This window comes from Cavia porcellus, unplaced genomic scaffold, assembly GCF_034190915.1.
Source record: "Cavia porcellus strain 051 isolate PalLab524CR breed Dunkin Hartley unplaced genomic scaffold, mCavPor4.1 scaffold_5, whole genome shotgun sequence".
In the NCBI taxonomy this organism is placed as follows: Eukaryota; Metazoa; Chordata; class Mammalia; order Rodentia; family Caviidae; genus Cavia; species Cavia porcellus.
The window spans coordinates 19219570-19235406 of record NW_026947488.1 but is presented as its reverse complement, the minus strand read 5'-3'; the positions used below and the strand labels follow the sequence as shown (position 1 = coordinate 19235406).

General features: G+C 35.9%; 1 protein-coding gene and 1 non-coding gene across 15 annotated transcripts in view; one reads left to right on the top strand and one right to left on the bottom strand.

Annotated features, from left to right (window-relative positions):
- Positions 1 to 15837, bottom strand: part of Ptprt (protein tyrosine phosphatase receptor type T) — a 1059888-nt gene that overhangs the window by 343177 nt on the left and 700874 nt on the right. The window lies entirely within an intron of this gene.
- LOC134476193 (small nucleolar RNA U13) lies at positions 874 to 977 on the top strand. Its single transcript, XR_010047752.1, has one exon. It is a non-coding gene; the product is annotated as a small nucleolar RNA U13 (small nucleolar RNA).

Below are 15837 nucleotides of genomic sequence, written 5' to 3'. Positions count from 1 at the left end.
TCAACATATAAATTTTGGGGATACACATTCAGACCATACCTTGGATGGATCCACTAGAGCTCAGTTTATTGCATTATAACATTATAATAAAGGAATTGGAACAAAAGCCAGAATATCAATTTCAAAATATTGTTTTTTCAAAACACTGCAGTACAATCTCATTATAAAATTGCCAATAGATTGTTGAAAGGCAAGATATTTGAAAGATGAAACAATCTCAGATAAATTGTGGTTGCATTTTATTTTATATTCTGACTTAGTTTTAGGGGGTAATGTTAAAGGAAATATAATGAATCAAGACAATGCAAATTATTACAAGGGTATTGATTCCTTTTGGATAGGGTTTGGCTTGGTTCATGGTAAAATTCACTCTCTGTGTATTTTTGTAAGTAAAGTTTTATTAGAACCTGGCTACATGTTTGTTATCTGTTCTCTGTAGTTGCTATCATACCACTTGCATGGGTTAAAAGAAAAGTTTTTAAATTTAGTAATGGAACCTTCACTGACTACAATTAAATAAAAGCAGAAAAAATTATGTAAGTAGGAACAAACAGAAATCAAAAATCCTTTACACTTAAAAAACATAATCAAAATTTGATTCACAGAATTTAAAACTGTAGTTTGCTCCAGGAATTTTAGAAAAGAAGAATAACTACCATGATTCATATAAAAGCCTAAGAAATAGTGCCAAACTGTATTTTATTATTTATAATACACAGTAAAAGTGAAAATAAATTACTGAAATCATTGAATTAAAATATTGATAAAAAACACAACACAATTCTGAGTGAAACAGATTCAGGAATTAATAAAAGAAAAGTAATAACCAAGCAGATTAAAAGAGATAGCATCACATTAAAAATCAAATGTCTGATCCTTAGGTTCATGAGCTGACATGATGACAGCGTGTTCATGCTGTGTGTACGAGATGCCTCCTTCAAACCTTGTTCCATCATGGGCGCATTGCCCATATGACGTGAAAATATTCAAATCTGTCTCCATCTAGACAATAGCATAGAAAAGCCAACAACTAATAAAATCAATAGAAATATAAAAGTCTAATAAAAGTTACATAAAACAAAATACACTCAACTATAAGAATACATCACAACTCAATAATACAGTGAACAGAAATACACAAATCCACAAATACAATCAAAAATTTCTTTCTCTCAATAAAGGATAGAACAAGTGGGGAGGAAAACATTACAACAGTAGAAAACCAGAGCAAAATTACTGGCATATTGTATGCTAACTTCATTTAATGTTATATCATTTAATGTTTGCTCAACAAGAGCAAAATCCATATTCTTTTAAATTGTACCTGCAAATTCATGAAGATCACATATTATACTATAAAGCAAATCTCAACAAATTTAAAAGAGATGCAGTCTCAGAAAATATTCTCTGGCCTCAATGGTTTTAAACAGAAAAACAGTAACAAAAAGACATTTGGAAAATCTCCTCAAAACCTGTAAACTTCATAAAACACTACTTAATAATTCATGGATGAAAGAATAAATCACCAGGAAGATAAAACATATTAAACTGAGTGAAAGCAAAAGCAGCCTGTTAAACTGTGTGGGGTAGTGAGATTCAGCTGATGTGGTGCATAAGGGGAAATGTGTAGCAAAATTAGGAGACAAGATAATTCTCATGCCTATAAGTTAAATTTTCCACATGAAGAAACTCAATAAAAGAAAGAGAAATTAGTATAAAGGAAGAAGAAAGAAAGAAATGTAAAGAGCAGAAACCAGTGCCACGTTAAAAAATCCAATGAGGAAAACAATGAAATTAAATGCTGATGCTGAAAAGAATATAATTGGCAAACCTCTAGTCAGGCTGACCAAGAAAGCCAAGAGAGGATACAAATTACTCTCATCTAGACTACAAGTCTTTGAAATATTGAAAGGAAAAATAGATTATGAGTGCTTCACATTAATAAATGTGATAGCATAGATGAAGTAAACAAATTTTTTTGAAAGTTTAACTACCACAGCTCATTCAAGATGACCTATTCCAACAAAAGAAAAAAAAAACCAATATTAGATGACTTTGCTGGGAAATTCTACAGAACACTTATAGAAAAGAAAAAGAGGATAGAAAAAAATACATATTATTTTTAATAAATGGTATTAGAAAGGTGAATCTTGACTCATAACTCACACCATGTACGGTAATCAATTCAAAACAAAATACAGGAGAAGCATTTTGTGACTTGGAAACATGTACTAATATAAAAAAGAATTTTGAAGGGCTGGGGATTTAGCTCAGCGGCATAAGTGCATGCCTTGCAAGCAGGCGGTCGTGAGTTCGATCCCTGGTACCGATAAAAAGGAAAAAGACAAAAAAAAAAAAAAAAAAAAAAAAAGTGAAAAAAAACCTAAAAAATGAATCACCATAATTAATTAACTAAATATTTATAAGAATGTTCAAAAGACTTGAAGGCAAGAAGACTTGCCTCTGGAAGGACATCTGATTTTATGAGAGAGTATTTCCAGCCCCTTAAGAAATGAATAATTCCACCTTCAATAAAATAGTACTAAGATACAGACAGGAAAGACAATCTAGGAATACCTTATTTAAACCTGTCTAACACTTAACACTTTACAAAGACTCAGAATTTCCCAGGCTTAACTTACTTATTTGTACTAAAGATACAATATAGTGATATATACGTAGGTAGGTTTATAATAGTGCAATTCACAATACCAAAACACAGGGAAAAGTTTAGATATCTGTCAACAGACAAAGGTTTAAAGAAAATGAGGGTATGACTGGCACCATGTGCTGCCCTCTGACCTTGGTCCGCACAGCCTCGTGCTTCTTGCTGGACTCCAGCCAGCACTGAGAAACTCCATGCAGTCCTGGGACCTTGGCCCATGCCCAGCGGACGCCTGGACCCAATACTGCTGTTGACCTTTAGCTCCCACCCTTATTCCCAGAATCTTGGACTATAGAAGATTAAATGTGCTACTTTAAAGGGAGATTCAGTAACTGCCTCACCCAAACAGAAGATCTCAGCAGGCTCCAATCAGTGTGGTGAGTATGCCACTAAAACAGAGGTGTCCAGTGGTAAATAGGCCAGTAGTAAAGCTCCCTCCAACTAACTGTGAGACCTTGATGAGTCTGGCAAGAGTGTGGGTGACCCCTTCCTGCACACAGAAAACATCAGGCAGGGTGAGAAGTGTGCCAATAAGGACTCTGCCACTTGGAGAAAATGAGATACACAGGCACACAATAGGTACACAGTAGGGCCTCAGCTGACACAAACACTATAGACAGGGAGATTTGGTGACCTGAAATAATCTGAAGATAAAGTAATAGCAGGAATTAAAAGTTGACCTACATCAATAGTACTAGGCTTGTCAGCCCAGGAAGAATATAGGACTCACCCAACAGGCCCTGCAATAGGAAATCAGGTGACTGGCTTACCTATTCATTGTGGGACCCCACAATTGGACAAACATCAATTTTATATTAGGACCCCAAGATACACACTACCAACAGTTGACACTAGTGGGGTTGAAGGACCAAATATTAACTCAAAAGGGGAAAATGGCAAAATGAAAAAGCAAAATGCAATCTCAAACATCTAGTCCACCAAGCAAGTATAGGAGACACTGAAATAGAGGACTTCAAAAGTAACACACCAGAAATCTCTGAAAAGGTAGCTAGTGGGAAAAAAAAAAAAAAAAAAAAAAAAAAAAAAAAAAAAAAAAACAGCTCCATGAGGCTAGAGGAAATCAAATTAGAAGTACTCTCCCATGTAAAGATAGAAATAACAACCTTAGTAAAGGAGTTGCTGAGCACAACTAAAGAAGAAATAGAGAAAAAAGTACAGGAGCATGGGAAACTGATTGAAACCTTGAATGAACAATTCAGAAAACAAGCAGAATTCATGAAACAAACTCAAAGAGACATCTAAGAAACAAAAAATTCTATTCAAAGCTGGCAAAACCATTTAAATGAAGCTGAGGATAGGATTTCGGATCTTGAGGACAGGATTGCAATTAGTGATCATGAAAGGATAGAACTTTTAAAACTAACAAAGCAACATGAAATGACAATCCAGCAGCTTCAAGATGCCAAGAGTAATAATATAAGATTAATAGGCATCATTGAAGATGCAAGAGTCAATGCACATGACATAACTAAAATATTCACAGAAGTAATTGAAGAAAATTTCCCAGGCATGGGGAAAAATTTAATATGCAGATAAGTGAGGCATATAGAATGCCATACAGTCACAAGCAACACAAATCTACACTCAGACATACAATAATTAAGATCTCAGGCATACAGCATAAAAACAGAATACTAAAAGCTGTTAGAGAAAAAGACACAACTCATTTATCAAGGAAAGCCCATTAGAATCACAGCCATCTTTTCAGCACAAACCCTCAAGTCAAGACTAGCTTGGAGTGAAGTATTTCAAGCCCTGAAAGAAAACAAGAAAACAGCTTTCAACCCAGACTGATGTACCCAGAAAAACTTTCATTCAAATTTAATGGAGAAACAAGATACTTCCATGACAAAGAACAACTGAAGAAATTCATGTCCACAAAACCAACCCTAGAAAGGGTATTGAAAGACATACTAGTTAGAGATAAAAATGACCACAATCCCCAGAACAACAACAGAATAAAGGTACCAGGCAGGACAAGCAATTAAACAAGGGGGAAAAGCAGAAAGCAAACAACTGGAACATAACATGGCAAAGTCGAGCCAGTACATATCAGTGATATCCATAAATGTAAATGGCCTCATTTCACCTATCAAAAGAAATAGGTTGACAGTAAGGATCAAGAAACATGATCCCACAATATGCTGTATACAAAAAACACATCTGACCAAAAAGGAAAATCATAGATTACAAATCAAATAATGGAAAACAGTATTCTATTTAACAGGAACCCAGAAAAAAGCAGGAGTAACTATTCTGTTTGCAGACAATGTGAACTTTAAACATAAAATGATTAAAAGAGATAAAGATGGTCACTACATACTCATTAGTGGAAAAATTCAAGAGGAAGAACTAACAATTATAAATATATATGTACCAAATACAGGAACACCCAACTATATAGGGCAGATACTAATGGACATGAAAAACCCAATACACAAGAACACAATTATAACAGGGAATCTTAACAGCCTACTGTCACAAAGAGATAGATAAACTAGACACAAAGTCAGCAAAGAAATTATAGAACTGAATCAAACCTGTGAACAACTGGACTGAATAGGTGTTTACAGTGTTCCACCCAACCACATCAGAATACACATTCTTCTCAGCTGTGCATGGGATGTTTTCCAAAATAGACCATATATTATCCCATAAAACATTCTTAAGTAACTGATGAAATTATCCCATGTGTAATATCTGACCATAGCACACTGAAATTGGAAATTAATGGCAAAAGAAATTGCAAAACCTGCATTGATACACGGAAATTAAACAACAACCTTCTGAACAACCAGTGGGCTACAGAAGGAATTAAAGAAGAAATAAAGCAATATCTACAATTCAATGAAAATGCAGAAACAACATACTGTAATCTGTGGGATGCAATGAAAGCAGTCTTAAGAGGGAAATACATCGCAATAAATTGTCATATGAAGAAAGCAGAATGAGCACAAACAACCTAATGCTTCATCTCAAGCTTTTAGAAAAAGAAGAGCAAGTTGAACCCAAAACTCATAAAAGAGAGGAAATTATAAAGATTAGAGCAGAAATCAATGCAATTGAAACTTAAAAAACAATACAGAGAAATAATGAATCAAAAAGCTCATTTTTTGAGAAAATAAAATTGACAAACCTCTAGCTAACCTCATAAAGAAAAAAACCCAAATTCACACAATAAGGACTAAAGAGTGGGAAATTACTACAGATCCCATAGAAATTCAAAAGATCATGAATACCTACTTTGAAAACCTCTACTAACATATGGTGGAAAACACAGAGGAAATGGACAGATTTCTAGAGACATATAAACTACCAAAGCTCAACCAAGAAGCCATAGCAATTTTGAATAACCCAGTATCAGCTATTGAAATTGAAAAGGTAATAAAAAAATTACCAAAAAGAAAAGTCCAGGTCCTGATGGATGCACAGCTGAATTCTACAAAAAACAGAGAAAATTTGATGCGAATACTCCTTAAACTCTTCAATGAAATTAAAAGGGAAGCAATCCTTCCTAAATCATTCCTGGAAGCAAGTATAACTCTGATATACCAAAATCAGAGAAAGACCCAACCAGAAAAGAGAACTAAAGGCCAATCTCACTAATGAACACTGATGCAAAGGTTCTCAATAAAATACTGGCAAACAGAATGCAGCACATCATCAAGAAGATTGTATATCATGACCAAGTGAGATTCATTCCAGGAATGCAGGGATGGTTTAACATATACAAATCAATAAATGTAATATACCACATCAACAGAGCCCAAAACACCACATGGTCATCTCAAAAGATACAGAAAAAGCTTTTGATAAAGTCCAACACATGTTCATGATAAAACTCTTTAGAAACTCAGAATACACGGTGTCTACCTCAATCTTATAAAGGCCATCTATGACAAACCAACAGCCAACATTATACTAAATGGACAAAAACTGAAAGCTTTCACTTTAAAATCAAGAACAAGACAAGGATGTCCACTATCACCTCTCCTATTCAATGTAGTTCTGGCAACACTAGCCAGGGCAATCAGACAAGAGAGAGAAATAAAAGGAAAAGATAGGAAAGGAAAAAGTTAAATTGTCACTATTTGCAGATGACATGATACTCTATATAAAAGACCAAAAAAACTTCATTAAAAGACTACTAGAAGTAACAAACAAATTCAGCAACATAGCTGGATACAAAGTCACGCTCAAAAATCAATAGCATTCCTGTACACAAACAAAAAACACACTAAGAGAGAAATTATGGAAATATTGCCCTTCACAATAGTATCTTAAAAAATGAAATACTTAGGAATCAACCTAAGAATGTAAAAGACCTATATGCTGAAAATTATGCTATGCTAAAATAAAGAGATTGAAGAGGGTATTATTAAATGGAAGGATATTCCTTCTCTTGGCTAGAAAGAACCAACATTGTGAAAATGACCATACTCCCAAAACTGTTATACAGATTTAATGCAATCTCCATCAAAATATCATTAACATACCTCATAGATCTGGAGAAAACACTCCTAAAATTCATTTGGAAACAGAAGAAACCTAGAATAGCAAAGGCATTTCTGGGCAACAAAGGCAAGGCAGGAGACATCTCATTTCTTGACTTGAAACTATACTACAAAGCCACAGTGATAAAAATCAGCATGGTACCGGCAAAGACATAGACCTGAGGATCAATGGAACAGATTAGAAGATGCAAGCACAACTACAAGGACACTCAGCCACCTGATATTTGACAAAGGTGCTAAACATGTTTGCTGGTAGAAGGATAGACTCTTTAATAAATGGTGTTGGAAAAATTGGCTTTCCACATGCTGAAGACTAAAACTAGATCCATGCCTATCACCATGCAGAAAACTAAAGTCTAAATGGATCAAAGACTTAAATATTAAAACAGAAACACTAAATCTACTGGAAGACATGGTAGGTAGAAGTCTTGGAGACATAGGGATAGGCAGAGAATTCACGAACAAAACGCAAACGCATGGAAACATTTCAAAGAATCAACAACTGGGATATCATATTATTGAAAAGTTTCTGCACTTCAAAAGAAATCACCAACAGAGAGAAAAGAAAGCCCACAGAATGGGAAAGAATTTTAGCCAGCAACTTCTCAGGCAAAGGACTTATATTCAGAACATATAAAGAATTGAAAAACATCAAGCCTCCCAAATTCAATGACCAAATCCAAAAATGGGCATCTGAGATGAACACACACTTCTCAGATGAAGATATACAAGGGCAAATAAATACATGGAGAAATGTTACCATCACTGGTCATTCAGGAAATGCAAATTAAAACAGCCGTGAGATTTCATCTCATTCCAGCTGCCATCAAGAAATCAATGCAACAAATGTTGGCAAGGCTGCCACGGGAAAAAGGAACACTGTTACGCTGTTGGTGGGAGTAGACCGGTGCAACCACTATTGAAATCAGTATGGAGAATTCTCAGAAGACTAGGATTGGAAGTTCCATTCAATCCAGCTATTCCCCTCCTGGGTATTTTCCCAGAAAAACTGAAAAGGTCATATCACAGTGATATATGTGCACCCATGTTCATAGCAGCACAATTTGTAATAGCTAAATCTTGGAAACAACCAAGATGCCCATCAACCACAGAGTGGACAAAAAAGATGTGGTATTAGCCGGGTGGCTCATGTCTGTAATCCCAGCACTTGGGAGGCTGAGGCAGGAGGATCATTGCAAGTTTGAGACCAGCCTGGGCTACAAAGTGAGCTTAAGGCCAGCCCAAACTGCATGGCACGAGACCCTGTCTCAAAAAAGACCCAAAAAAAAAAAAAAAAAAAGATGTGGTATTATACAATGGAATATTACTCAGCTATAAAAAAGGATGATCTTGAAGCCTTCATAGGCTATAAAAAGAATGATCTTGAGGCCTTTAATAGATAAGTGGAGACAATTTGAGTCTATCCTCATTAATGAAATAAATAAGAATCATATTTATAAATATCACATTGTGTCTCTAGTGTAAAAATAAATAAGAATTGTAGGAGTAATAAAACCCAAAATCTGTAATTGCTATGTAAAAAGAGAGGAAAAGAAAGTTCTCTAAAGGATATAACTGCATGTTTGTTTAAGTGTGTAGGATTGATAACCATACTACAAAGTTTTTGTTGGATCATTGAGCAGAAGTGTTTACAGTCTCGGTTTGAATGTCCATTTTATACACTTTACTTTTGTATTTGGACAACTATTTCTAAGGGGATAATATGTAATTTATCAACTAGTGATTTCTTACTGTATATTTTTTAAATTATGTATTATTTGTACTCTCTTTATGTTTTGGTTTTTTCTCTTTAAATAGAATTTTAAAAAAAGAAAATGAGATATGTATGCACAGTGGAATACTATTTAGCCATTAAAAGGATGAACTCATGTCATTTGAGAAAGAACATGGAACTCAAGACCATATTGTTAAACCAAATAATTCAGACATAGGAAGTTAAACAATACATGGTTTCTTTTATATGAGAAATCTAAAATACACATAAATAAATAAATAAAGATTAAGGAACAAGAAGTCAGACTTTCAGAGATGGGGAAGGGCTAGAGGAATATGAGAGGGTGAAAACTTAAGGGGTTGAAAATAAGCAAGACAATTTTCCATAATTAACATCACTATTCCATGTTGTATACCTACACTAATAAAAACAACACCCTAAATTAAATACTGTTTATATGATCAGACCAGTAGAATGACCCTACATGTAGATGAGATGAGATTTATTTTGGCTGTGCACGATGATTGAATATCAGTGAGTGTGCATTTTCTTTATCACATTAGAAGGCTCAAGAGAAGATCATCTAATAATTTCTGACCTCTCTGCTGTACTTGTTTCCCCAGAGCTCACGCACACTGCATATAAAGCTTCACCGTATGGCATCTATTCTGAGAAATAGTTTCTCACATTGAACATTCGAAATTTCATCTCCCTCTAGCCAGTGCCATCACTTTCCATGACAGCAGAGACTTTGTTTACTGCCTGCACTTTTCAACAAATATCTGTTGGATGAATAGCATTAGATAGCAAAGAAATCCAACATCTATCCCTAATAAAAAGCTGCATAAAATAGAAATAAATGACTAGTTTTTAATATTATAAAAGAAAGAAATAGCCCATACCCAATCTTGCTTCATACCACGTTAACATAATTCAAGCATTTCCGTTAGCGTCAGATCAAGAGAAAGATGTCCTGTATTCCCAGTGTAATTGGCAAAGCAATTAAACCAGCGATTGAAATAACAAAGCATGTCTATTGTTATAGAGAAAGTGAAAATGGTTATTGTTTGCAAGTCAGCCTTCATGAATCACCTGAAAAACATAAGAAAGAGAAGAATTACTAAGCTGGTAGGTTACAAAATTAATAGAAAAAGCCTATACTTTCACAGTGTATCAGAAAGGAAAATATAATGGAGGGAATGATCAGTTTCAAAATGTAATACAAGAAAAATTCTGTGTATATAAAAGTCATCTGAAAAAACATAGGAGCAAACTTAACAAGAAACATGAAGTACCTGTGTGAATAAAACTATGAAATACTTTTCAGAAATGTAAAAGATTTTATGGTGTCTTAAGAAATTCAATATTTTAAAGATACAAATTCTCCGAAAATTAATTTACAAGTTCAATGTTGGTACAAAATAAATCCAACAGAATTTCTATTGTAACTTCACAAAATTCTCTATCACTTATCAGGAAAAATAAATATATGGAAATATTTGGGAAATTTCTGCAACAAATGCAAGGGTCAAGGGCTATGCATCACTGGTAGTAACACTATGAAAGTTAACACTGTACAGTAATAGTGCAGAACAGGTTATCAGACAATACAACAAAAGAGAGTCCAGAAATGGAGCCAAAAATAAATATAAATTCAGACCAACTCCAGAATCTAGTGGATAAATGGTTGGGCAATGAATTTAAATTCCTCCTCTGCTGTTTTTACCTATGAGACCATACACAAGTTGCTTATTCTTTCTGGAAAGCATTTTTTACTTATGTAGAGGGTACAAAAATTTAATGATGATAACTTCAGTTTTTTGGTACAATTAAATATAATATAGCACAGAACCGTCACTTAATAAATGTTCATTAAAAGCATAAATATATATATATAGCATGCATATATCAGTACATATGTACAGATATACGTACATACAGCTGTATGCAGATACACACACACACATACAATAACTGTGTTCGTGAATGCTTCTGTTCATAAACAACTAGGTTCTCAAACAAAAACATTAAATAAAAATTTGCTTCTGTTCACAAACTCTACCACCAGTGACAAACACAAATGTAGCCATTCTCCTTAAAAACATGAAACTTAAACAGTATATACAATTCTTAGTTTGAATTTATGGAGAAAAAAGTTATTTATCAAATGTGTTAGGACAATAAGTTAACTATCTTAAGGAAGTATGAAAATGAGATTGAGTCATTTATGAGGATGTTCATCTCTACCATTATTTATCCTGGGAAACCACATGGTGAAGAAAAATAAACATTAGAGATATCTACACATCCTTACAGAAAAGTATTACTAACACACTGTTAAGCAAATATAACTAGATTGTAAGGCATAAAATGAGCCCATAATATAAGCTGGCTTTCTGAATATAAATACTGTCTTTTCTTACTATGGATTGCATGATGGCTTTTAAAACATTTGCCTACCTGGAACCTGTAGTTGTGATTTTATTTGGAAAGTGGGTCTTGGCAAATATAATTAAGAATTTCAAGATGAGAACATTTTGAAGCAGGGCAAGCACTAAATCCAATAATAAATGTCCTTATAAAGGAAGAGAGAAGATACACAGAACAAGATACACAGAACAACACGAAGACAGAAGCAGAAATTGGAGCGATTCATCTGTAAGCCAAAGATACCGAGGAGCTAAAGAAAAACATGGCACAAGTTCCCCTTAGAGGCTCTTTAAGAAAGCACCCCTGCCAAAATCTTGATTTGAGGCTTCTGGCCTCCAGAACTGTAAGAGGATAAATTCTTGATGGAAGCCACCAATTGTGTGGCAATTTGTTATAGCAACCGTAAGAAATGAACATACTACCATCCTTACTAAATCCCAGTGTTTACCTTGAAAATCTCCTTTCACTACTTGTAAGAGTTCCTTCCCATCGTCCAAGATCCATCAGCCTTCTGTTTGCTGCCCCTAAGTTAAAGAGAAGCAAGTGCTTTGAACATGCACCTATGCATAATCATGTCTGACTCTGGTTGGGTCTGTTTTGTCAGCTTTTGATCCCCTGGTTATAGAGATAATAGTAGTAGCTGTGTTTAGAGTAAGTGTCCAATAATATGGAAATGGGGAAGTAAACTAGGCTCCATCAACTTGATGGAATATTACATAGTCACTGAGTAAGATAGTAAAAAAGACTAGCACCATGAAAAAAATAAAGGAATTTTGACATAGCATGAGGGAGTATATATTATCAGATTGTATCTACAACATAACAACTACTCTCAGTATAAAAAAAATGCTCAGTGTTAGCAAGGACTTCAAACAGATTTATTTGAATCTGTGGGAATGGTTCTTCCTCCTTTTATTTATGAAATAGTAATTATGATGTTTTTGTTAAGAAAAAGAAAACAAAAATTTTGTCACCAAAGTCTTCTCCCAGGTCCCCGGAGGCTCAGCAGGAGAAAGCCAAGGGGCTTACTTAGAAGCTCTACCAAACTTTATTCTGATAGGAGTCAACATTTCCTGTTAAAGAGTGTTGTATTTTTTAATTCTAGTTCAAAATTTCTTTTTTGGTGAAACTAAAATTCCTACTGGCAGATTCCAAGTAAATCTTGCCAATCACCAGGTAACCCACACCTGCAGGCACCACAGTTCCACATCCCAGCTGTTGATTACTAGTCTTCTTAGCCTTGAATGATTCGATTTCTGCTGCCAGCATTCTCACCCCCAATACCTATGCTACACTCAGATTCCTCCTGTTTTCTGGACATCTCTTGTTTTTTCTTCTATCCAAACACCAGACCAGGCTCCCTTTTATCCCAAACCACCCACTTGTGTTTCGAGTCTCAGCTCCAGTACAGACACATCCATAAAGTATTTTGGGATCTCCTTGTTTAAACCAACTCCTTTGGTTACTTTCAAGAAGAAAGTTCTGTCTCTTGCAGATGAGAATAGTGAAGTCCAAAGGTGTGCTTCAGTCCTGATACCACACAGAGCTCTGAAACTTAGACCATGACTATCTTCCCTGATTCTGCATCTACTGCAGATAGGCCAGAGTCCAGAGAAATGTAAGGCAGCCTTGTCATCTGAGAATACAAAGGAATACCAGGGTAACTTCCAGCAGAGCAGCATCAAAGCAAGAAGAGGGTCCAAGCCTAGTGCCCTCGAAGAGGAAATAGAAACCGTCAGTTGAAAGCATGTCTATTTCTCGGCCATCACTGCAAATTGCCACAACTGAATGATTTCAGCAAACAGAAACTTATTGTCTGACAGTGCTGGGTACTAGAACTTTGAAATCAAGGTGTCTGCAAGGTCTTGAGTTTTCCAAATTCTAGAAGTGCAGGGAACTTGCCTTGCCTCTCCCTAGGCTTTGTGGTTGTCAATAGTGCTTGGCCTTCCTTAACTCAGAGGCCCACTATTCAAGTGTCTGCCTCTGTGGCCCCATGGTTCTCGCATGTCTCTCTCCCATGCACACATCTCCTTATTCTTTTAGAGACAGCAGTTGTTATACTGAACTCTACCTTAATTCAGAATGACCTCATTTTAACTTGGCTAAATCTGCAAAGACTCTCTTAGTGAATAAATACACACGCACAGCTGACAACATAGCTTCTGTGAGGGAAGACTTAATTCCATTCATCACAGAGACTTTTTCCTGGGAACTTTAGGAAGAAAAAAAATCAGCTGGCAAAATAATAGACAAGTTAATATCTGTTCTATTCTAAAGCCTTGTTTATATATTTTGACTTATTTTTTGTTTTTGTTTTTATTAGTACAAATGTGCACTACTTAATGATTACATTGCTTATGGAGAGTTGGTTCATGTACACAATATATCTGAATTCTTTTCATCCCCTTGCTTTCCCTCTTCCCTTCATCTCTTGATTCCCTTTCCACTTGAAAATGATCTATCTCTCTACTCACTATGATTCATCTTTTATTTTGCTCTTTGTATCTTGCGTATATTATATAAGAGAAATAACAAAATGTTTAAGCTAAATTGCTTGTCTGATTTATTCCACTTCACATTATGTTCTCAAAGTGCATCTGTTGTCCTCAAGTTTAGCCTTGTTTATGGCACAGCAATACTCCAAAGTGACACCAATGTTGCTATCATTTATATTTTGACAAACAATAATACCCACCTAACACCAAAAATGGATGAATAACATGAAAGGGGGAAAGCTGAAAGTACATCCATCCCCTATAATGCACAAGAGTCCTTGCAATAAAACCCACTTTGTCCTCACAGAGACATAGAGCAACCATTTCTATTCCCATTGTACAAATGAGGAAATTGACATTTTTCTACTGGGCATTTGAGATGTGGCTAGACTGGATTGCAATGTACAGTAGTAATGAAGTATGCACCACATTTACTTATTATATGAAAAATCACAAAATTAATGCATTAATTAAATATAAATGATACTATTCAGATATATTAAATCAAGTCAAATATGTCATTAACTTTGCCTATTTCCTTTCAGCTTTTGTTTTAATGTAATTAGAAAACTTAATATTATAAATGTAGCTTGCATTGGTTTTCTATTGCAAGGTGCTAGTCTAAGTGGTAGAACTGTAATTGATGAGTCTGGCTTAGACTCAAGCTAAGGACTCCAAAACTGATCATGTTTATCCTCTTAGTTAGGTCTCTGGCTCCATAGCATGGATTGCAAGTTAGAAAACAAATGGTCAGCAAATACATGGGGGAAACTTAATCCAGGGAACAATTGTTAAGGTGTGGCTTTCAATTAACAAACCAAAGAGAGGGCCACCAATATGCCAATTAACCTGCAAATCAGAGGAGAACAGAGAGATGCGAATATCCTGGTTGGGGAAGCAGGGCTCCCAGGCTCTCAGGTACAGGCTGGAAAGAATGTACTGCTGTTCAGATTGAGGGCGGGGTCTTAGCCAGGGAGGCCTGTCCTGGTTGAGTCTGCAAGTCTCTGCCCCAGCACATACACAACCCCACCCATAAGTCAGGTTGGAGAAGCTAGTAGACGCCTTCACCTGGTCCCTATCGTTAAGCCCTCTATCAACATGCTTCATCTTGCCTTTGACAAAGGCCCCCAAGCCTTCATATGAGCCGTCTCCATTTGTAACTATAATATCAGCTCCAGAAGGGGACAGATTTGTATCTGATTGGTCCATTGAAGTATCCCACTGGTCTAGAACAGTTCCCAGCACACAGCAAGTACTTATTAAATGCTGAAGAAATGAATGAGCAAATAAATTCAACTTCTATGGTGAGTGCCTATAAGGAGAGACAAGGATACCTAAAATAAGCACCATTTTCACTGTGATGACTTCTGCTTGCACCTATTCTATGTGAGCGTGTGATTTGTAAGTGTCAGGGTTACACCTGTACCTGTAGGTCTATCTTCGCCAATGTGTGGCCAGTCAGAAATGGAGCCCATTAAACAGGGCTATAGTATGGCCTAAACCCAGCTGTATAATCACATTATTTCCCTAAGCACAAAGGCAACCCAGCATTTTCTCACAAAGTAGCTCTCAGGTGCCTACAGTTAACAGAACAGCAGGGTTAATTTTCTTGAGGAAAATGAACCAAACACTTTTCCAGCATCTGCATCTCTGCTGCAGACTGTGCCCTCTGAGGATGCTGTCTCACCACATCATCACCCACCACCTCTAAGTCTCACCTGCAGGAATGTGCTTGGGATGAGAGCCCCAGAACTCAAGGCTCCAGTAAGGACCCTTCCAGGAATGCTCTGCCCCTTTCTGGTTTTTTTCTTCCTCCTTTCCTCAGTCTCTCCTGCAACCCCTTTCCCACCTTTCAGGTTCCTGTCCCCTCTTTCCCGGCTTCCACTTCTGGCAGTGATTGGTTCAACACAGAAGCAGTACAGCATGGCAGATGAGCAAATGAGAGGCAACCTGGGCTCTAAAGTGAGGCAGATGGGT